This window comes from Eretmochelys imbricata, chromosome 7, assembly GCF_965152235.1.
Source record: "Eretmochelys imbricata isolate rEreImb1 chromosome 7, rEreImb1.hap1, whole genome shotgun sequence".
Lineage (NCBI taxonomy): Eukaryota > Metazoa > Chordata > Testudines > Cheloniidae > Eretmochelys > Eretmochelys imbricata.
Window position 1 is genome coordinate 100,058,146 of NC_135578.1, and position 23,462 is coordinate 100,081,607.

Here is a 23,462-nt window from a genome sequence, read left to right on the forward strand (position 1 = left end):
ACTCACTTCCACCTATCCTCAGCAGTAGCAGGCACCCTCATAGATGAGTACCTCTGATGAGTCGTCTACTGTCTAGTAAGACCCATCCTATTAATCTCTCCTCTATCTGGATGGTGAACAGCGGTCAGGAGTTGTCCATGTTAACAAATACTGGTTTTAGTGACTCCTACCTGGACGATGCTCACAGCAGTAGTCTGAGCTTTGGATGGTGAGCAGCTCTAGTTATTTGTGTTGTACTTTTAGTTTTAAAATTATATACACCACTGGGAAAGACGCAGGAAAAGAGTATAGAGCAGTACTCACTGTGAGTTGACTGTAATCTGTAATGAAAATACATAAACTTGCTAGGCCAGATGCTCATCTGGTGTAAATTCACATAGCTCCATTAATAGCTTTTCTGTATATCTTAAGTTTGTAAGGTTACTTGTATCAGGCTATTGCTTTTCCTAGGAGAAGGGTTTGGGGCTATGAGAATGACTTTGTACTCAAGTATCTACGCATTCAGAGCATCACAGTCTAGTGAGTCTATGAAATTAGTGGGAATAAATGCAGTGTGCATTTTCAGTGTGCCATCTGAAAAAAACCCATATGAGTTTATGTCTAAATTAAATTTCTTCAAACATGTCAAAAGTATTAGTTCTCATTCAGGACTCCATAATTTAATCTGATGAAAATAAAGCCACTGTGAGCTATCCGAACTCAAAAAATTTGTCTGAAAAATGTCTGACCAGGTGAAAGATTTTTATTTCATGACTGGATAACTCAGAAAGGCTTAACTGATTTTATGAGATTGTCCAAAAATATTCACTTCTGAGCTAAAACCAAGTATGAAAAACTTCAGACAAAGGATTGGATTATTTTTAGATAAGGACTCTGAAGAGAGGCCTTGAGTGTAATTTTAACCTTAGTTATAATGGGCAAAAATTGTTGTTACTATAATATTACAATGATTGCTAGTCAAAAATAGGTAGGAAATTCTGCTTAATCAAACATCACATGTATTTTTATTTAACTAACCATAACATTTACCTAAAAGGGAAGTTGTTATAATTCAATTTTTGTAAAGATCATGAGAGCACATTAAAAAAACAGGTTTCAGAGTAACAGCCGTGTTAGTCTGTATTCGCAAAAAGAAAAGGAGTCCTTGTGGCACCTTAGAGACTAACCAATTTATTTGAGCATGAGCTTTCGTGAGCTACAGCTCACTCCACGGTATGCATCTGATGAAGTGAGCTGTAGCTCACGAAAGCTCATGCTCAAATAAATTGGTTAGTCTCTAAGGTGCCACAAGGACTCCTTTTCTTTTTATTAAAAAAACACTAATCTTTCACTGTAACCAGTCTATGACTTTTCTTTAAGAAAAGCGGGAAAAAGTTGTTCTCTAACAATTTTATAACCTAAGTGTTGATATGCAGTGTCAGGTAATTCAGTTAAGATTTTAACCTTTAAACACACTTCACTATTATGGCGAGGTATTTAAGATTTTTATTAGATAATGTTTTAGTCATAGCTGCCAACTACCTCTTTCTGAAATAGTTTGTGGATTATAGCCCTGGTTTACTTCAGCAGATCCTTCTGAGCCATCACTATCTATTGAGTGCCAAACATATGCAGGATGCTTGTATGCTAAAAATACCTTTGGAATTTTGTGGGAATAAAAAATTAATCCACAGGCCAAATGCTAATTTGCTTTAAATACAATTGTGATAATTCTCAAAATAAGCAAAGCAATTAGTTCACATTGATAACAGATTCTTGATAATAATGTTACAAATACAATATTGTAAAATGATCTGATGCATTATTTTACATTAAAAATAGCAAGTGTCTGTTTTTGTCATCATTCACTCTTCTTTAATAATTCAGAGCCTTTAATGGCATCATGTTCCACCTGCCCAAGTGTTTTTGCACCAAAAAATTAAAATAAAATGGAAAGCCAGACATTGGGGATTTTATGGAATTTAAGAATAATCAGGTCAAAGTAAAATCATTTGTTTGGATTTCATCTCCTGTTGCAATTCAGATACAGAATTTCATTTAGCATTCTCTTAGAATAGCATCAATGGTTAAAGCAAACAGTGACAATCATCAGTAGAACGCTAAGTTGATAGTCATAAGAAATGAAGCAAAAACGAGGAGTCCTTGTGCACCTTAGATGCTAGAGGGCTTATTCCTTCACCCACTTACTTCCCTGGTCCTTCTCGCATGAACAGAGAGCAACAATACCCGAAGTCCAAAGGTGCAAACAATTCGATGTTTATTGGAGTGAACTTCCAGCAAGCATGATTCCAGTTTCCTTCCTTAGTATCCTCCTTCCCAGCTCTGACACCACAGAGCCTTACACCTGTGTCCCTGTTCCCATTCCTACCCTTAGCCAAACATGATTCCAACTTCCTTACTCCCATTCCCTGTTCCCATTTCCCCCTTTAGCAAAGCATGATTCCAATTTTCTTACCCCCATTCCCTGTTCCCATCTCCCCCTTTAGCAAAACATGATTCCAATTTTCTTACCCCCATTCCCTGTTCCTATCTCACATGCTCATGCCCACCCCCAGTCACTTCCTCATTGACTACAGATTATATAGTAAAACTTGAGTTCTGCTTAGCTATACCTTAACCAATCATTTTCCTGAAATTTAACTAACCAATCCTAACATATTGTAACATGATTATGTAACCAATTATATCCCACCACCTTAATTAGTTTACACCCAGCAAAATTAATTATACAGCAGACAGGAACAATCACAAAACCAGACAGAGATTATACAGACAAACAGCAGGAAAGTGGGAACTATAATGACAAGACAATACAGAAGTGAGGATTTCACATCCCAGCTATTGATAAGTGAGTTCTTGCCAGACAGGATGCTATCAAACTAAGTTTCCTTTTACATTTTCTAGGCACTTCCCTTTCTCTGGAGGTGATAGGAACCATCAGGACAGGATTGTATTCCTAACAGCCGAATAGCACCTTATTTCAGTGTGACTAGTTTGGAATGTGAGGATGTGACTGTTTGCTTCCCAGCTTATGGCTGCCTCTGCTGCTTAGCCAAAGGCCTTAGCCTAAGAACAGGGCCTCAGACTGTCACAGTAAGAGAAGGCCCTTACACCAGCAGACAGTGATTTTGATTCTTTCTTTTATACCTCTATCACTAGCCAAGTGATAAGAATACACCTAAATTCTTAGAGTACAGGCCTTTGCAGACAGGCCTGAATATCTATATCCTAACATTAGAGACAAACAAATTTATTTGGGCATAAGCTTTCATGGGGTAGAACCCACTTCATCAGGTGCATGGAGTGGAAAATACAGGAGCGGGTATAAATACTCAGCACATGAACAGATGGGAGTTGCCTTACCAAGTAGGAGGTCACTCTAACAAGGCAATTCAATTAACAGTAGGATACCAAGGGAGAGAAAATTACTTTTGAAGTGGTAATGAGAGTGGCCCATTTCAAACACTTGAAAAGAAGGTGTGAGTAACAGTCGGGGGAAATTACTATGGGGGAAATTAGTTTTGTAATGACCCAACCACGCCCAGTCTTTATTCAGGCCTAATTTGATGGTATTCAGTTTGCAAATTAATTCCAGTTCTGCAGTTTCACGTTGGAGTCTGTTTTTGACGGTTTTCTGTTGAAGAATTGCCAGTTTTAGGTCTCTTATTGAGTGACCAGGGAGATTGAAGTGTTCTCCTACTGGTTTTTGAATGTTATAATTCTTGACGTCTGATTTGTGTCCATTTATTCTTTTGCATAGAGACTGTCCGGTTTGGACAATTGGCAGAGGGGCATTGCTGGCACATGATGGCATATATCACATTGGTAGATGTGCAGGTGGACGAGCCCCTGATGGCATGGCTGATGTGATTAGGTCCTATGATGGTGTCACTTGAATAGATATGTGGACAGAGTTGGCATTGGGCTTTGTTGGAACGATAGGTTCCTGGGTTAGTGTTTTTGTTGTGTGGTGTATGGTTGCTGGTTGGTATTTGCTTCAGGTTGGGGGGCTGTCTGTAAGCGAAGACTGGTCTGTCTCCCAAGATCCGTGAGAGTGAGGGATAGTCTTTCAGGATAGGTAGTAGATCTTTGATGATGCGATGGAGAGGTTTTAGTTGGGGGTTGAAGGTGACATCTGACATCAGGAATCATAACTTTCAAAAACCAGTAGGAGAACACTTCAACCTCTCTGGTCACTCAATAACAGACAAAGGTGGCAATTTTGCAGCAGAAAAGCTTCAAGAACAGACTCCAACGAGAAGCTGCTGAACTAGAATTAATTTGCAAACTAGATACCATTAACTTGGGCTTGAATAGAGACTGGGAGTGGCTGGGTCATTACACAAATTTAATCTATTTCCCCATGTTAAGTATCCTCACACCTTCCTGTCAACTGTCTGAAATGGAACATCTTGATAATCACTACAAAAGTTTTTTTTTCTCCTGCTGATAATAGCTCATCTTAACTAATTAGCCTCTTAGAGTTGGTATGGCAACTTCCACCTTTTCATGTTCTCGGTATGTGTATATATATATCTTCTTACTATATGTTCCATTCTATGCATCTGATGAAGTGTACTGTAGCCCACGAAAGCTTATGCTCAAATAAATTTGTTAGTCTCTAAGGTGCCACAAGTACATCTGTTGGACAGTAGAATACCAGCAGATCAGAATTTACTCATGGAGGCTACTAACAGTCCTTAACTCACATAATATATTAGCATGTGATAGGTCTTACCCTCATAAGTCAGACATGCCATTGATATAAGCACAGTAGCAGGAGAGCTGCTGAACAGCAGATAGGAGAGGGAGATTATATGTAAGCTTGTTTTGAAGGGAGAGCAAATGGAAAGAAGAAAATGTAGCTGAAAAACAGAAAGAGGTAGAAAAAATAATAACGGCATATAACTTAACAAGGAAATATGTAAGACAGACATTCCAGATTGTACCTAATCAAAGTTTAGTTTTTTTGTATATTTAAAAGCAAAGATTGGGCACCACTACACTGCAGCAATAATGTCCGCTTCCAATTAGAGATGGAGGAAGCGTCAATAAAGAACATGATTGCTATCTTTGAGCACTTTTCCTTTAGGCCACCATTCCCAAGTTGTCTAATTGTCCTTGATGGGTTTTCTTTCCCCCCAGCAACCCCATCCAGTATCTAGCCGTTCTGGGCACCTGTGCAGAGACTAGGCATACAAATTCCCGCTATTGCCTCTTATTTTTCCTGCAAAGGAGCTGAAGCTTAGAAAGAACATTACTTTAACAGGACAAGAACCTGTTAAAGTTTGGTTTGTATTTAAAACTTTTTAACCTCTCTAGACATGGCACAAACATTGGCTATTGCATTTCATAAATCCATTAAACTGCTTGTTGGAGGGAGGATGACATGGGCTAAATCTTTTGGTAAAAAGAAGGTAAAAAGTTGGAAGGGGAATTAAATGTGATGGGATTACTGATTAAAACTTGCCTGGGTAACTTACAGTTGAGTGCAAATAGGTACTATCGGTGTCTTCCTTCTAAATGTTCATTTCAAATACTTCCAAATTCAGGAATTTTTTCTCCACAGCGGGCCACTGGTTAGTTTTTACCCCATTAATTTATTTACATGTCAGAACAATCCTGCACTGGCTTTTCCAGTATTAAATGTGATGATTTTAGAACTCCATGGTGTAGAGACTTTGGAATAGAGAATTAGGTCCTATCGTGATAAAAATGAAGAAAATGCAGAGTTACAGATGAAGCACCTGCATTAAAAAAAGTATTAAGGAAGTAGTCCACTGTTCCTATAGTTTGGGTTTTCCCCAGGACTCTTCTTTGCTCTTTTTGTTCTGAGTTGTATACATGGGTAAAATATTTTTAGTGCATAGACTAAAATGTAATGTGCACACTAAAAATCTCTGTAGAGCCCATATTCAGTGGATCCACATACTTAAAACAAATTAATGTTTAGATTTACTAGTTGTACATGCTCATTAATGAAGTCAAATATGTCCACAATTTTAAAAGTGACCTGTAGAAAAAATTGTCAGAATGGAGGATCCCAATACTAAAAGGCTACCCAAATTAAAACTGCTCTTTCAATTGAATACAGTATTATTCACTTACCTCCTTTCATTTGGACATACTGTTGTTTTATGCTGATAAACAGCTGCTGTGTTCCACACATTTCAGCAGTGGCTGAAGTAATTTTTCAAAACAATATATTGGAACACCTAATTCTTTCTGTCATTCTTTTTCTCAACCATAGTATCTAGGCACTGACTCCAATGGAGACTGACAATTCAGACACTGTGTAGTGTGGTGCGTGTATGTATCTATGTGTGTGTAAGCGTATAGTTTTATAAATATATATTATAATATTTTGGAAGCAGATTTTCTTGAAACAATAAACGTTTAACTTGCTGTGTATGACCTGTGTTTTGTTCTTTCTTCTCTCCTCTTCTGTCTCTCTTCTTCAGCCTCTGTGTCTATTTTCCCATTTCCCAACTGCTATTTCTCTGCCACCCTGGCCCTCCCTTAACCCTCCTCAAGCAGCTACTATTTTAACCCCAGTTCTTTCCCAGCCCCTCTATAGCTTTCTCTGCACTGTGGAAATGACATTGTCAATAAATGCTGACAATGGATGCAGCTGAATGGTTCTGAACACAGTTAAACTGCAAGTACAGTCAGGGACAAACCATGCTCAGCACAGTCTGAGCACCTGTTGTCAGCAAGGGGTAGACACACCCATGGAATCCTTGATCTCCTTCCAGCTCCTGGCAGACCAGCAAGGAGAAGGATTCCTTGCACAGCGAGTATTCATCACAGAGTTGGCTTGGAGCATTTACAGACTGAGGCAGGGAGTGCCATGCAGAATGGTGTGTTGTGAAGGGGGCTGTTTGATCAGCAGGCCTAGTGATCAGGGCTTGCTGGTCCATTCACTGTGTCCCCTGAATCCCCTGAATGGGGTTCAGCTAGGTCAGCTTCCTTGTAAGTAACCCTGCAGTCCTGCCCATGTGCTAGATGCCTTAGAAACAGAATACGTATCACTGAGCCTACCTTTCTACTCTCCCAAAACAGTCCCCTTCTGACTATAAAAAGAATAAAAGAAACAGTCCTGACAATGATAATAAATCAACTTTGGATTTTGAAGCAATTGTTTATTTACCTCTTAACAGAAATTCCTGGGTCCTGAAAAACTCTAAGATCAGCTCTCTCATCCTATGCTTGAAATACTTACAATGGTCTCCATCTGATCATGGCCCCTTCCTATGCTGGTGGAGCTACAGGCCAATCAGAACCAGTGGAGTAGCCTCCTGAGACTGACAAAAGAGACCCAGCTCAGGCAGCTACTTCCCTACTAGCAGCTACTTTCCCACTGCTGAGCCTGGAGCCACCCATTGCTGGGGAGCTGCAGAAGCCACCGATGCCACCAGAGTCCCATCTCTAAAGGTGTAAGGGTAGCAACAGGAGCAACTCAAAGGAGGTATTGTTACTGACATATTCCTGCTGCCTGCCTGCATCTGGGAAAAGAAGCAGCTACCCAGAAAGAAGAATCTGCCCCATCCCAAATCAATGCAGGACCCCAGTGCCCAAGCAAGGAGTTCTAGTACACCTCAGTACTAGAAGAGAGACCCCAGTGCAGGACTCCAGACCTGGTCCCTAGCACATGCCAGTAATTTCAGTGCAGGGCCACAAGCCCCAGCAGAGGACTCTAGCACACTCCAGTGAGAAACTCCTGAGCAGGTCTCCAGCACACTCCAGCGTGGGACTCCAGAGAGAGACACCTGAAGCCCAGTGGGAAACCCCAGTATCCTGTCACTGGTATCTGCACTCTGCAATGTCTAGGTGTTTAGACTGTACTCACGATACCATTAGGAAAGTTGCAGAAGACTGAAAGAAAGCTAGTGTTGTGCCAATATTTAAAAAGGGTAAATGGGATGACCCGGGTAGTTATAGACCTGTGAGTTTGACATCGATCCTAGGAAAGATAATGGAGCTGCTTAGGTGGGACTCAATTAATAAAGACTTAAAGGAGGGCAATATAACTCATATCAATCAACATGGGTTTATGAAAAATAGATCCTGTCAAACTAACTGGATATCTTTCTTTGATGAGACTACAAGTTTGGTTGATGAAGATAATGATATTGATGTAATATACTTAGACTTCTGTAAGGCTTGGTACCACACAACATTTTGATTAAAAAACTAGAATGATAAAAAGTTAACATGGCAGCCATTAAATGGATTAAAAGCTAGCTAATGGGTAGGTTGCAAAATGTAATCGTAGTTGGAGAATCATCAGACCGATGTGTTTCTAATGGGGTCCTGCAGGGACTGGTTCTTGGTCCTATGCTACTTAACATTTTTGTTAATGAGCTGGAAGACAATATAAAATACTAATTTATAAAGTTTACAGATGACACAAAAATTGGGTAAGTGGTAAATAATGAAAAAGACAGGTCACTGATACAGAGCAATCTGGATCACTTCGTAAACTGGGCACAAGAAAACAATATGCATTTTAAATATGGTTAAATGTAGGCCACACTTACAGGATGAGGTAGACTATCCTGGGAAGAGTGACTCTGAAAAAGATTTGGGGGTCATGGTGGAGAGTCAGCTGAACATGAGTTCTCAGTGCAACACTGTGGCCAAAAGGGCTAATCCAATCTTTGGATGCACAGACAAGAGAATCCTAAGTAGGAGTAGAGAGGTTAATTTACCTCTGTACTTGGCACTGGTGTGACCACTTCTGAAATTCTGTGGATGTCCACAGTTGAAGAAGGATGTTGATATATTGGAAAGGTTCAGAGAAGAGCCACAAGAATGATTAAAGGATTAGAAAACCTGCCTTATAGTGATAAAATGGATAGACTGAGCTCCTTGAGTCTAACAAAGAGAAGGTTAAGGAGTGACTTGTTTACAGTCTATAAATACCTACATGCGGAACAAATATTTAATAATGGGCTTTTCAGTCAATCAAGCAGAGAAGGTATAATTTGATCCAATGGCTGGAAGTTGAAGCTAGACAAATTTAGATGGGAAATAAGATGTAAATTTTTAACAGTGACAGTAATGAACCATTGGAACAACTTACCAAGAGTCATGGCAGATTCTGCACACTGACAATTTTTAAATCACGATTAGATGTTTTTCGAAAAGATATTGTCTAGGAATTATTTTGAGGATGTTCTATGGCCTGTGTTATACAGGAGGTCAGACTAGATGATCACAGTGGGCCCTTCTGATCTTGGAATCTATGAATTTGTCCACCACCATGTTGCTCATAAGCATGTTGGCAATGAGTGGGAAGACGTTCTATTGTCAGCAGACCCTCTTTTTTCTCAGGGTGATCCCTGATCTAGGCTGTACTCTGGATGTTTGGTGAGCTTTAAAATGATCTTTGGAAAGAACTATGGTTCTTCAGTCTTTTGAAGGATGAAAGGCTTGGGATGGACCTAGTGAACATTTCACTGATTTAAGGCTGAGTGCCTGGGAAGCTGTCACAGTTCTCAGGTTGCTGATGGGTGCTTCTTACTAGACAGGCATTAGGAAGTCCTTCGAGCACCTCCATCTACCTAAGTAGGAGTCTCTATGACACAAATTGAGGTAGTCTTTTTATGTGACAGGGGATGAGGCGCTGGTTCCCACTCCCCTCGTCTCTATTCTCAGATTCTATAACCCAGAAAGGGGAAGAGGGTAGCGACCTCAACTGCCTAGCCTTGATGTTTACGAGAGCTATCTTACTCAGCCAGTATACCAGAGTCACTGTTTCCCTGTAAGGAGGCGAGGGAAGGGCACGTTGGTAAATGGCCTTCCTGGGGCAGTTCCTTGCAGGCTTCCAGGAGTCTCCTCTGGAAGTGGTAGAGCCACGGTCTGCTCTTTCCTAGAGCTGTCCAGCAACTGCTGGGAACTTTCTGTTTTTAGCCCTTGTTCCACTCTTGACATGATTGACAGGACCAGAGGGATAAAGCCAGTCTTGCTCATAACAACTATTTAACCCGTCCGTAACAGACGCTTACTAGTCTGAAGGGGCTACAGGTTCCCTGAGTGTGGGAACATTGCTCTCTTTCTATGGCCACTTACAGGGCAAAGAGAGAGGAAGCCTTGGTGGCAGACACAGACAAGGCCTTCTTAATCTAGTCTGGTCTTTCCTCCTTTCCTTTACCAAACATACTCCTCAGTACATGTAGCTCTCACCTGTAGAGTATTGAATGCCCTTGTCTCTGCTAATCTTCTTCATCATCACCACACCACCAACCTGTTTAAAAAGCTGCTAGACATCTGCATTTCTGACTGGTGTAGCAAAGACCAAGTGAAATCTAGGGGCCAAATTCATCTTTACTAACACAGTGAGATGCATTAGTAGCTCCTTTCACCATCCTGGTTTCTCACCACAGTAAAGGAGTATTCCACCATTGACCTTCCCTTGTTTCATCCAGTAGGATGCAGTTTTAATCCCAGTGAGTCAGATCCAACTGGTTCAAGTCAGGAAGTGCAGGTGAGAGTTGCCAGTGACCATGGGACTGCAGAGTCCTGCACTTAGGACGGAAGAATGCCATGCACCGCTACAGACTAGGGACCGAATGGCTCGGCAGCAGTGCTGCAGAAAAGGACCTAGGGGTTACAGTGGACGAGAAGCTGGATATGAGTCAACAGTGTGCCCTTGTTGCCAAGAAGGCCAATTGCATTTTGGGATTTATATGTAGGGGCATTGCCAGCAGATCAAGGGATGTGATCGTTCCCCTCTATTAGACTTTGATGAGGCCTCATCTGGAGTACTGTGTCCAGTTTTGGGCTCCACACTACAAGAAGGATGTGGAAAAGAGTCCAGCGGAGGGCAACAAAAATGATTAGGGGACTGGAACACATGACTTATGAGGAGAGGCTGAGGGAACTGGGATTGTTTAGTCTGCAGAAGAGAAGAATGAGGGGGGATTTGATAGCTGCTTTCAACTACCTGAAAGGGGGTTCCAAAGAGGATGGATCTAGACTGTTCTCAGTGGTAGCTGATGATAGAACAAGGAATAAATGGTCTCAAGTTGCAGTGGGGGAGGTTGAGGTTGGATATTAGGAAAAACCTTTTTCACTAGGAGGGTGGTGAAACAATGGAATGCGTTACCTAGGGAGGTGGTGGAATCTCCTTCCTTAGAAGTTTTTAAGGTCAGGCTTGACAAAGCCCTGGCTGGGATGCTTTAGTTGGGGATTGGTCCTGCTTTGAGCAGGGGGTTGGACTAGATGACCTCCTGAGGTCCCTTCCAAACCTGATATTCTATGAATCTATGATTCTATGACTGGAGGAGTCCCAGAAGGAAGCGGAAGGCAAGAGAGTAACAAGAGGGATTTGCTAGCTGGTGTCCCCAGGCCAGAGCTAGGGCCAGAAGGCCAAAGGCTTGGGGGCTTACCTACTGAAATCTGTGGCCCAGAGAGCTGGACCTGAGGAACTGTGAGAGGGCCAGGAGAGTGAGGAATGCTCCCATGGCAAGGAAGTTCCCAGAAGAGAGACTATGGGAGTGCCCACTGGGGAAAGGGTGGGTGCACCCCAATTGGAAGGGCTAGGGTGGCTGCTCTAGTACAAGGACAGGAGATGACTGACAGTGTCCGGGCATGGTTGGAGGCATCAGTGCGTGGTATTTGGGGAATGGAATGATGAGTTGTCTTGAGTTTTAATGATTGCTTGCACTGGTGTGAAAATGGACTACATGTCTGACACTTTTGTTATGGACTATGTTCTTATAATAAACTACCCCTGGTAGTAGTGCAACAAGAAAGCCTGAAGTTATTGAAGTCTCTGAAGTAGGAAAACTGAGACAATCACATACTAATACATCCCTGAAAGTTGTAACAGTAATAATTAATACTTTGTCCTTCCATAGCACTCTCCCTTTGAGGCTCTCAAAGTGCTTTCAAACAGGAACAATTTAAGTGCTATGTCACCCCTGCAGGATAGCTAAGTATTATTGGCCCCACATTATGCAAAAGAAAACTGACCAAGAGAGAGAGATTGACTTTCTTAAAAGTACACAGGAAGGATTTGCTTCACGCACAGCTTGCAAAGTGGGGTGCAAATCACCCAGATCTCCTGACACAGAATCCTGCATGTCAAAAATAAGACCATCCATACGAACATTTCTCTCACCCTTTCTCTCAAATGAGTATTTAAAATGGAAGCAACAACACAACCCTTGTATAGTATCATCAGTGAACATGCTGGGATAAAATAGCAGACTCCTGAATTATAACCTACATGAAAAGGGTGTGCATAACGTTACAGTAAAAACCACTACACATTTGGATCAAATAGCTTTTATGTCAGACATCTGATTATCTAGTTAAAAATCTATTCCTCGTGCACAGATGTATAACACCAGCTTTGCACATGAGATTTAAATATCTATTTCTAACAAACAAATGAATCATTCTTAAGTGAAAATAAACTGAAAATGGAAAAGTAAATGTATAAATTTGCTATTTTCACCACTGTCTTTTCTGTTGCATTTTGTATGGCTCAGGTGTGTGCTGAATATATATACCTGTTGGATGACTAGGATCACTCTTTCTTCTTACTGCCATGAAAGAATTAAATACAAAATCTTCTGTAGGAAGCAATTGTGAAGTGTGGAAGTTTCTAGTCAGGCAAATAAATTGGATTTAAGTATATTACAGTCATAATCTTTTCTGCCTCTCTCCAGACAGCCTTTGTACATGGAGAAATGAGAATGTATTCTCAGACAAATCTTGACCTGAGGGAGAAGGCTGCGGGAATCTGGATTTTCAATAACATAAGACAATAAAGCTCAGACTTCTAACCTGCCGCAATATGGTAAAAGTATAAAGAGCTTAGCAACTAATAAAAGAAAAGGGTCTTCCAACTCATATTTGAAGATCTAGACCCCCAAAAGGACACTTCATAAAGATCATAATGGGTTAGTCAGTATCTAACAGATACAATGTACCTTGTTGACCAATTGTCTGACAGTTGTCTTCTACAGGTCTGGATATTAATAAAGTCTTGTGTTGATTTCCTTTGGGTATTTTGTCCTCATAATTGTACATCTACTTGTTGTGACATTGCAGCTTGCTATATACTTATTTAATGTGAGTTTTATAGCAAAATGTATGTATGCTATTGTTTCCTTAGATGATATGCACATATTGAAAATTTTATCTCCCTCTAAGGTACACTGAATCAAAGTAGTTACAGTGCAAGGGAGAGTACATGATCTTAGGGCAAAGAGGAAATCCACATGTGTTTTCCCCTTAGGTCTGAACACTGTCTTACTCTCCTTACATTATATAGAGAATATAAAGGGATTCAATTATCCCTGCATTTTTATTGTTAATAATAATAAAAATGTGCTCTAGATAGTATATTCCAGTTAATATTTTGACAGATAATGCTAGTGTAAAGTAAATGTCACTCACACAGTAAGATCAAGGGAAAATAGATGCATAAGAAAGATCATAGAGTGGCTTATGTAGTGAAAATGAAGCCTGTTAAAAACTGCTCTTCCTAACAAAACAAAGAACCTATCTTCAGCTTGATCCTGCTCTCTCCATTTTCTGTAGATATAGTCACTTTATAAAATGCAAATATTTAGAGATTACACATTTATATATAAAATTGCAGTTTTCCATGTAATCCCAAAGACAAGCACTGTATTTTAAAAATATATTATGTCAACATAATTCTACCAGTGTCATTGACAATGACATCACAGCCACGTGATATCAAAATAGGGAAGATACAAATGTCAGCATTTAGTCATGCCATGATTCATCCTGGATCAACCCCACAATGATATGGGGTAATGCAGCAAGATGCACACTATTTAGGTGAAAGAACACTGTTAGCCTGGCTAGTGTGTGTGTGTGTGTGTGTGTGTAAAATAGGAGTGTAAATCTTCATTGACCTGTGCATGCTAAAGGGCAAATCCTGCTCTACTTCCATAAGTGCAGAAGATTCTGGATGAAGTGGAATTGATGTGGCCTCACTGTTCATAGGAAGCAGGATTTGGAGTGCCCATGCAGGGGGTCTGCACAGCACAGTTCCTCAGGAGATCCCAACATAACACTACGGAGGAAAGATTTGGGGTAAGAAAAGAGGGAGGTTGCAACTACTCAGCTCCATCAGCCTCATCTCATTGAAACTAGTGAAAGTCTTTCCACTTTGATTTGCTTTGGATTGGTCCCATAGAGGGGAATCACCTGAAAGTTGCAATAGCAACAACAGGGCTTGCCTAGTGTTACTCCATGCCCTACACAGAATTCTCTGTATCTTATCTCACCCTACCGACTTCCCAAACATACAACCCAGTTGTTTCCTAGGGACAAAATTTCCCTCATAACACTTAAAATACCTCATTCCCTTTTCATTCAAATTTGAATGTTATATATCTGGAACATGGAGGAATAATATCAGAAGACATAGGAAAGATTAGCTAAATTTTTTCCCAGGTTGAATTTCATATAACTAATACAGCAGAGGAAAAACCACCCAAAACAATGGGAAGGAAAATCTTAGGAAGTGAAAAGAAAAGGAGTACTTGTGGCACCTTAGAGACTAACCAATTTATTTGAGCATGAGCTTTCGTGAGCTACAGCTCACTTCATCGGATGCATACCGTGGAAACTGCAGCAGACTTTATATATACACAGAGAATATGAAACAATACCTCCTCCCACCCCACTGTCCTGCTGGTAATAGCTTATCTAAAGTGATCATCAGGTTAGGCCATTTCCAGCACAAATCCAGGTTTTCTCACCCTCCACCCCCCCACACAAATTCACTCTCCTGCTGGTGATAGCCCATCCAAAGTGACAACTCTTTACACAAGTGGTAATGCTGAAAGAGACCGAGGGGTAATAGAATCATAGAATATCAGGGTTGGAAGGGACCCCAGAAGGTTATCTAGCCCAACCCCCTGCTCGAAGCAGGACCAATTCCCAGTTAAATCATCCCAGCCAGGGCTTTGTCAAGCCTGACCTTAAAAACCTCTAAGGAAGGAGATTCTACCACCTCCCTAGGTAACGCATTCCAGTGTTTCACCACCCTCCTAGTGAAAAAGTTTTTCCTAATATCCAATCTAAACCTCCCCCACTGCAACTTGAGACCATTACTCCTCGTTCTGTCATCTGCTACCATTGAGAACAGTCTAGAGCCATCCTCTTTGGAACCCCCTTTCAGGTAGCTGAAAGCAGCTATCAAATCCCCCCTCATTCTTCTCTTCTGCAGATTAAACAATCCCCGCTCCCTCAGCCTCTCCTCATAAGTCATGTGTTCTAGACCCCTAATCATTTTTGTTGCCCTTCGCTGGACTCTCTCCAATTTATCCACATCCTTCTTGTAGTGTGGGGCCCAAAACTGGACACAGTACTCCAGATGAGGCCTCACCAGTGTCGAATAGAGGGGAACGATCACGTCCCTCGATCTGCTCGCTATGCCCCTACTTATACATCCCAAAATGCCATTGGCCTTCTTGGCAACAAGGGCACACTGCTAACTCATATCCAGCTTCTCGTCCACTGTCACCCCTAGGTCCTTTTCCGCAGAACTGCTGCCTAGCCATTCGGTCCCTAGTCTGTAGCAGTGCATTGGATTCTTCCGTCCTAAGTGCAGGACCCTGCACTTATCCTTATTGAACCTCATCAGATTTCTTTTGGCCCAATCCTCCAATTTGTCTAGGTCCTTCTGTATCCTATCCCTCCCCTCCAGCGTATCTATCACTCCTCCCAGTTTAGTATCATCCGCAAATTTGCTGAGAGTGCAATCTACACCATCCTCCAGATCAATTATGAAGATATTGAACAAAACCGGCCCCAGGACCGACCCCTGGGGCACTCCACTTGACACTGGCTGCCAACTAGACATGGAGCCATTGATCACTACCCGTTGAGCCCGACAATCTAGCCAGCTTTCTACCCACCTTATAGTGCATTCATCCAGCAATAGTGGACAGTATAGTAAACTTGAGCATCCCGTATGATATGGCAGCATAAAAAAGCCAATGCCAATGGTGAGTTGCATCAACAGAAGCATGCGTCAGTGGGGAAAGGAGGTAATAGGCCCTCTCTGTGTAGCTCTGCACCAGTGGCACCAATTAAGGGATGGGAGGGAGGGGCGCAATGACCCCTCCATCCCCTCCAAGGTTTTTGTACTTGCTCAAATTTCATCCAGAGCTGAGGGGACCATGATCTGACCACTTTTAAGCAGTGGTCCCATACTAAATCAGTACAGCTGCTTGCCAGAACATAGCTCTGGCTATGTGGTCACAACACCACTGAAATTTTACCCAGTCTGCACAGTTGGAAGGGTGGCCAGACCAAATGTTGGTGTAACCTGCTGCAGGGGGAGTCTGTTCCTATGTGATGGAACACAGAGGAGTCCTCTGAGAACTCTACTCTTGGTGGCACCAGCTCGTGCACTGCATGGGTGAGAGAGACCCAGAGTCCCTTTGGGAGAGAATGGAGTGGAACAAGCAGGGGCTGGAATGAGTAATGGGATAAAAGGAATAAAGTAAAAATCTGTCTGAATAGCAGGAAGAAGTTCCTGTCAAGGAGATGTATTCAGCTACAGAAAAGTCTCTCAAGGTAAGTGGTGAGCACTCAACCACTGGTATTTTTAAAACTGGACAAATACTAGAAAGTATTCTGGATGAAACAATTCTGTACTGGGAGGGGTTTGGACCGGTTGAACCAGTAAATCTTCTCCACTTTTAACTTCTGTTAATCTAGAAATTTTTGTACCATTCAAGTTCAGTTTCCTTACAGGAACCATACAAAGTAGAACAATAAGAGTTGATCTCAGAACAGCAGTATTTAGACAATGAAATTCCCCACTGGCAACTGAGCTCATTACTTATTTTTATATAGCCTAAGAAAGTCTACACATGCACCAGATTTACAAACCTAGGGTGAGTTTAATTAATGGACTACAAATATTAAAGCCAAAATTCTAATCTCAAACCAACATGTTGGCCCTCAACCTGTAAGGAGTTTGATTCTGTGTGCAGTGGGAGAGAACATTAGAACTGAGATCTATATGGAACTGAGAACAGAATTTAGCCCAAAGCATTATTACGAGTTTAATGCGACTTTTATGAATGTTTATTCCTTAAGTCACCTTTCTTGACTTTTTTGGTGTGGGTTAGTGCTGAGAAGTGTTGGGGTTTGTTTCTCTTCCTATCTAATGTTCTTTAAAGAAACAGAACTGTACGAATAGCTTTGTCCTAAAAGCAAACCTAACAAATTTTAGCTTTTTTGAAACTGATGAAAAGTTGAGAAACAATCCACTCTGTATTAACATATTATATCTGAAGCACCCACTATGTAATACCTATAGTGTATTTGTGTACTAAATCAGAGATTACATGTATATTACATCACATTAAAAATAATTTCAAAAGGAAAAATAATGTAGTCTTGCTTTTTTTCTGTCTAAATGTATATATATCTATATATAAAATTTTATATATATATAGCCCCACTAGTATCTGAAATGCCTCTCGGTAATTTAAAAATAGAACAATAATAATTTCTGTGTATGTGTCCCTTCCCAGCCTGTAAGAAATACCTTAATTCAGAAGTTGTTTTTTGGTGTGTTATTACTGAGAGTTTGGTGTTTGGTTTTTTTTCCCCCCACCTGCTTATGCGCTGTGTGTGGCCTTATTCTGTGTCTTTACGTATGAACATATTACTGGAGGAAAGTTAAGATGGAATTATTTTTGCATTTAGTCTGAAATTAATTCCAAGATCATTCTGATCTTTTGCAGGAGTGAGTTCCATAGCCTTGGTCTAGTTCTTATGAAAGCCCAGTCTCTGATGCTCACATACTTCCTCCCATTGATCTGGGGTTACAAAGCCATTTTATGGTTCAGAAAAGTTCTTTGGGGCATGACTTTGCTACTTTTGTGGCCTAGGACAGGTCAGCTCTCCTTTGAGCCTGACTCTGTCTGCACCAGACTATGTTTTCTGTTACCAATGCTCCAAATTGTTTCCCCGCTTCCCCCACATCCAAGATAATCTGAGAATCACAGTAGTCTGCATGGGCAATGGAGTGTCACAGGTTACATTGTTGCTAAACCATATATAGCAACAGTCAGGGACTTTGCAGTGCCTCAGGTATGTCAATAATACAGTGGTACAGCTGTGCCGCTGCAGTGCTTCAGTGTAGACACTAGTTATGCCAATGGGAAGGGTTCTCCAGTCACCAGAAGTAATCCACCTCACCAAGATCAATGGAAGAATTCTTCCGTTGACCTAGCGCCATCTACATGGTGGCTTAGGTTGTTGTAACAATGCCACTCAGGAGAGTAGATTTTTCATACCCCTGAGTTAAACCGACCTAATTTTTTAGTGTAGATCAGGTGTTAGTCATTCTATTGCTTGGTCTTTTAGTTGGATGGAGTTTTCTATAATTAAGTTTTGGAACGTGGTAAAGTCCAGGAGTTCCTGGGAGGTCAGCCAGAGTGGTTTCTTCTTGCCTTGCAATGGAGTTGTTTTTTATTTCCTGGTCTGAGCAGGCAAGGGGGGGGGGGGGGAGGGTGGTGTAGCCAGACAGCCAACCCCCTCCCCCCCCCCTTCAGACCAGCATTGCTGGAAACACAGGAGGAAGCCAGAACAGGGCACTTAACATATATTCCAGCACAGCCTTTGAAGCTGTGAAAGCACAGGTGTGCTGCTACAATGTGCCTCTGGGAACAGATACGACGATTAAGCTCACAGCAGGCAGAGGCCCTGTGACAGACATGGCTCTTAGCCCCTACTAAATAGCGTGATGCACACACACCAACATCCTAGGTGGGAAAATATTTACCCTGATAAAAGAAATGTCCAGTAGTCGAAACTTATTGTTTCTCTTCTTTGCAAGTGTAAACTACTCTTGCGAAAGCTGGCGTCACCCAGACAGACCAGCCTCAATTTGGCATAAGAAAGGAGAAAGAGAATAAAGGAGTACAGAGGTATAAGTAGGGGACCTACAGCACCATGATTTTTGAGTGCTTTTCACTATCTATCTGCTGGTCAGATAAGTGACAGCCTCCCAAGGCTTCTGCAGCTAAGAGGGTCCCTAAGCCTTGTCCCTTATTCGTCTTTCCACGGAATTGAGTGACCGATCCTGGCTTGGCACCGCTGGAATCGAGAGATGCAAGGAGGGTAAGAAGCACCCACACCTGATCTCCTATCTTTAGTGTACACATTTTGAAATAGAGCTCTATACTTTGTTTTCTTTCTTTGGGATTGTGGCTTCAGTTTTGTAACTTGTTTGTGTGTGTAACATCTCTACATTTAAATAAGTAGGCACTAGCAATTTTGTAACCACATGATTAGAATCTTGCATAATAAATTTTGGTAACCATTTATGCATAAGCCTGACTTGTTTTCTCTGGTTTACTGTAAAGCAGCCAACACAATTAAAGAACCTCAGCCGTTTTGGCTCTAAAGCCTGGCCATTAGGTGAGAGTACTAAGAGCCTAGCGTTGAGTTGTGCCGCCTCCACGGGGCAAACTCTTGGGGCACCTGTCAGTCAATCCTGGCTGCCCGCTGCGAAGGAGCTCTGAGCTCTAGCAGTTAAAGTCACGGGTGGTTAGGACCTTGGGGCATCCGTCAGCCTAGCCCGGGCTGCCCGCCACAAAGGGACAGTGCGTCCTAGTGGTTAAAGTCACAGATGGTATAAACGGGCATAGCTGGCACCTCACCAAACATCCTTGGCCGTCAGCTAACAGGTGGCCCTTGCATTTCTTACATCCACATCCACTCCACAGATTCAATCTGGGGTATGGCTGGTTCCATAGGTGGGGCTGGATAGAGATGGCCAGTGAGAAACATAAAAAACAGAGTTTTTTATGTTTTGGACTGTCCTCTCAAAGGCATTGCCCATGTGGATATTGAAGACTTCCAAACCAGTGAGTTGGTGAACTTCAGAGAGCATGTCTATCAGCTCCTTAGGAAATCTTCAGGTGTCTGGATCTTTATCCTGGGCACCTTCCTAATCTATAATCTAGACTCAAGAGCTCAGATTCCAAATTAAGTGGGTGCACTCACAGGACTTTGATTTAAATAAGTTTTTCCATGTGGGATCACATGGATACCTGGTCTGTGCTAGCGAGAGTCTCATGGACGGCAGTAGGAATCTGCCTGGGCACAAGGCTGGCTTCATAGTGGTTGGCCACATTTGCAAAATCAGGGCCTTAGCCAGGAATGCACTTCATGCTCTTTTAGCTGTAAAAACCAGGCTGTTGATAGTGGAAGAATTGACTGAAGCCTTTTATGTTTTTTAACTGGATTCTTGCCTTCAAATTTGTGAAAGGGAACCAGTGTGAACATCTAGTCTGAACTCCTGCACAACTCACAGCATAGGATTTTACCCAGTTATTTCTGCGTAAATAGAGCATCTCATTTAGAAAGAAATCCAGTCTTGATAACGTAGTAATGCAGATTACCACAATCAATAATCTCATCTACATTAAGTAGATTTCTATTCATATAGCTTTTGTAACTATGATATGCAGACCGCTCAGAAGGCTAAAACAAGACACATATATGCAAACATACACATCAGCCCGTGATCACTGTTGCTAACACATGCTGTATTTTAAGTAAACTGTCCCATGAGGGTTGCTATCTATAGCACCCTGCCACAACTGGCACTAGAGTGTGTGACATTCTTTACAATGTTTATCTCCTGTCATTTCAGGTCTGCAGCTGAGCGCCTACATTTGTCTCTTACAGCCAGACCATATAGAAAAGTCTCATTGTTGTTGTTCACATCTGCTTTGGAGAGATTATACTGCAGGTAAATATAATCCTTAGTCAATAATTACTGGTTTTGCTGGCATTTTCTCAATGCTTTATTCCCCCAAAATGCTGTCTAGATTTCTATTTTCAAGCCCAAACACTTTCTGCTGTTTTATAGAAATTAAAATATTGTTTCCAATATATTTCAGGCAATATAAAGTAGAGCAGAAACAAGTTATCACTTGTTCATCTTTTTAACCTTTCCATTGAATTGGAACTTTGGTGTGTATATTTTCCTGTGATAACGTTCAGTATTTTTTTACTTCAATGCTAAAAAGGGCTATGTTTTTACAAGTTTTTTCTAATAATGAATTATGTGAAAACAGAAAATATAACTACATAAAAATTGCTGACAAGGCAAGTTGGAAGTCTGGTGCCTTTTTTCTTTTATATTTAGTAATTACAGGTACAGCTGATAACCAAATGCAAAGAGATGTGTGGTCCAGGATCTAATAATACATGGGCACTTTGCTAGAGCGGCCCTTGTAAAACTGTCTAATGTGAACTTGCCATGTGGTAATTTTCCAGATAAATGGACAGTTGCTTCAGCAGTTCCACTGTTGAAGGTCAATGATCCATATGATACGGGCAATTACAAAAGTATTTCCATTGCAGACTCAATGACAAATTTTAAGTGCTAGACAACAAATAAGCTATAGTAAATGTGTAAAGATCACTTAGGTAAATTTGAAAGCCTGTGCCCTTCTCCACCCCTTTTATCACCCTCTGATAACTTACAGCTATGAAAGTAGGTTGTCCCTTTCTCTATCCCTATTCCACACTCCTATTGCAGGCCTCTACAGTAAAATGTGTACTTGCTTCTGATACTGCTGTTGCTATTTCCTTTCTTATTTATTTTGATAATTTTTAATCTCCTTTTAATATTGTGTCTAAATTAAGAACTCGTTGCCTTCACGCAATTAGTTATTTCCTTGAATTCTAGTTCAAAGTTAAACACTTGGCTATTTTATAAAGATTCTCTTGGGCTGTCAAAGGAAAAAAAATTCAAATAAGGGAAAACTCTTTGGTAATTGGAAAAACATAGAATCCCAATAGAATTACAAACATAAGCATGTCTAATTGCATTTCAAAGAAAAGGAGAGACGTGTTTTCAGTGTGTATGTGTTGCTGATACACTTATAAGGGCTGTAAAAAGAGCTGGTTTTAAACACGGCTAACATGTTAAAAGTTTATTTATTGGAAAGAGGATTCTAAGAAATACATGGATTGAAATAAATAATTGGTTTTGTGTAATGAAGTGTTCATGAAGAAATAAACATACTGCCCCTTCTACTATGGTACATAGCATTTTATCATTACTTAAATGTACTCGAAGCAAAAATAATTGCTATACAATATACTGATACTTTAGTCATTAACAATACAAATCAATACAAAAGTCTGTCAGCATAATTAAGAATATCCCAAAGTTACTCTCCACTAATATTTATATTTTTTTACTCTGACCTTGTAAAAACAAAGAATAGTTACTTTAAATTTCTGCATTCACTTATAAAATGTCTACATGCAACAAGTTTCAGAGTAACAGCCGTGTTAGTCTGTATTCGCAAAAAGAAAAGGAGTACTCGTGGCACCTTAGAGACTAACCAATTTATTTGAGCATGAGCTTTCGTGAGCTACAGCATGCATCCGATGAAGTGAGCTGTAGCTCACAAAAGCTCATGCTCAAATAAATTGGTTAGTCTCTAAAGTGCCACAAGTACTCCTTTTCTTTTTACATGCAACAACAAAATGTAAAATATACAAGTGCCTTTAGTCACATAAATGTTGTAGAACTTTAACAATAAACACAAGACTCTGAAAGACTTTTGTGATTTCTGATGGGAATACATTAAACCTGTAGTAGAACTTCCCTTGTGGATTGTACCACTGTTCAGTTTCAGTTTACTGCTGCTTTTACCCACCATGTAAGAGACGGGATGCCATTTCATTCCACTGAAATGAACGGGAAACATCAGTAAAGAGCAACCTTAATGGTGGTGAAATTCACCAGGGAAGATCTTTTGACTTGTTCAAGAATCTATTTCAAAATTTAAGCAGATTTTTGTTAAAAAGAAAAATGAAAGAAAAAAGTTGAGATGTTGCAGTCTAACCTTCACATATGAATGAAAACTGCATTTTCTATGACCTTAGGCTTCTGTCTTTTACTGATTGGAATACAAATAGCCTACTAACCTCACTTTGGGCAAACGTTCTCAGATTATTTTCAGGAGCCAGAAGTTTTGGAGACAAAAAAAAACACTGGATTGCTTTAAAGTAAGTGTGATACTGCACCCCATACTCTTCATAGTGATATTATGATATGATTATAGCATAATTATGATGTATTTTATGGCAGATGGGTCATGTAAGGAGTCATTGGAAAAGTTATGATTTGCTGAATATGATTATCCTATTTGTATGCATGTATCATTTTTGTATCTGAAGTTATAAACACTGACTATCTGTACTTCAAATGTAGTTACACCTGTGTAATGGTCACGAGACAAGATGTTTTGACTCTAGATAGCTGGTTGGGAAGGGCCTATTCAGGGTAATGAACCATTAGGGAAAACAATAAGCCTTAGGAGAAGCTAATCTCCCACCTGGTGAGCCTTCCTGAGAACACTCCAGACAGTCTGTACGTAATGGCTGCTATGACTCTACAAGGACATGTGACC

The 23,462-nt window shown here is 40.8% G+C and overlaps 1 protein-coding gene across 3 annotated transcripts in view; it reads left to right on the forward strand.

Moving 5' to 3' along the window:
• C7H10orf143 (chromosome 7 C10orf143 homolog) overlaps window positions 1-20,723 on the forward strand; it is a 48,218-nt gene extending 27,495 nt beyond the window's left edge. The window contains exon 5 of one of the 3 annotated variants that reach the window (XM_077822754.1): window positions 20,681-20,723. The gene's annotated coding sequence lies outside the window, so the exon portion shown is untranslated. Of the gene's footprint in view, window positions 1-12,680; window positions 12,997-20,680 lie in introns of those variants that run through there. The other 2 variants (XM_077822752.1, XM_077822753.1) reach the window with 2 other exon arrangements.
• Window positions 20,724-23,462: the final 2,739 nt, after the last annotated feature.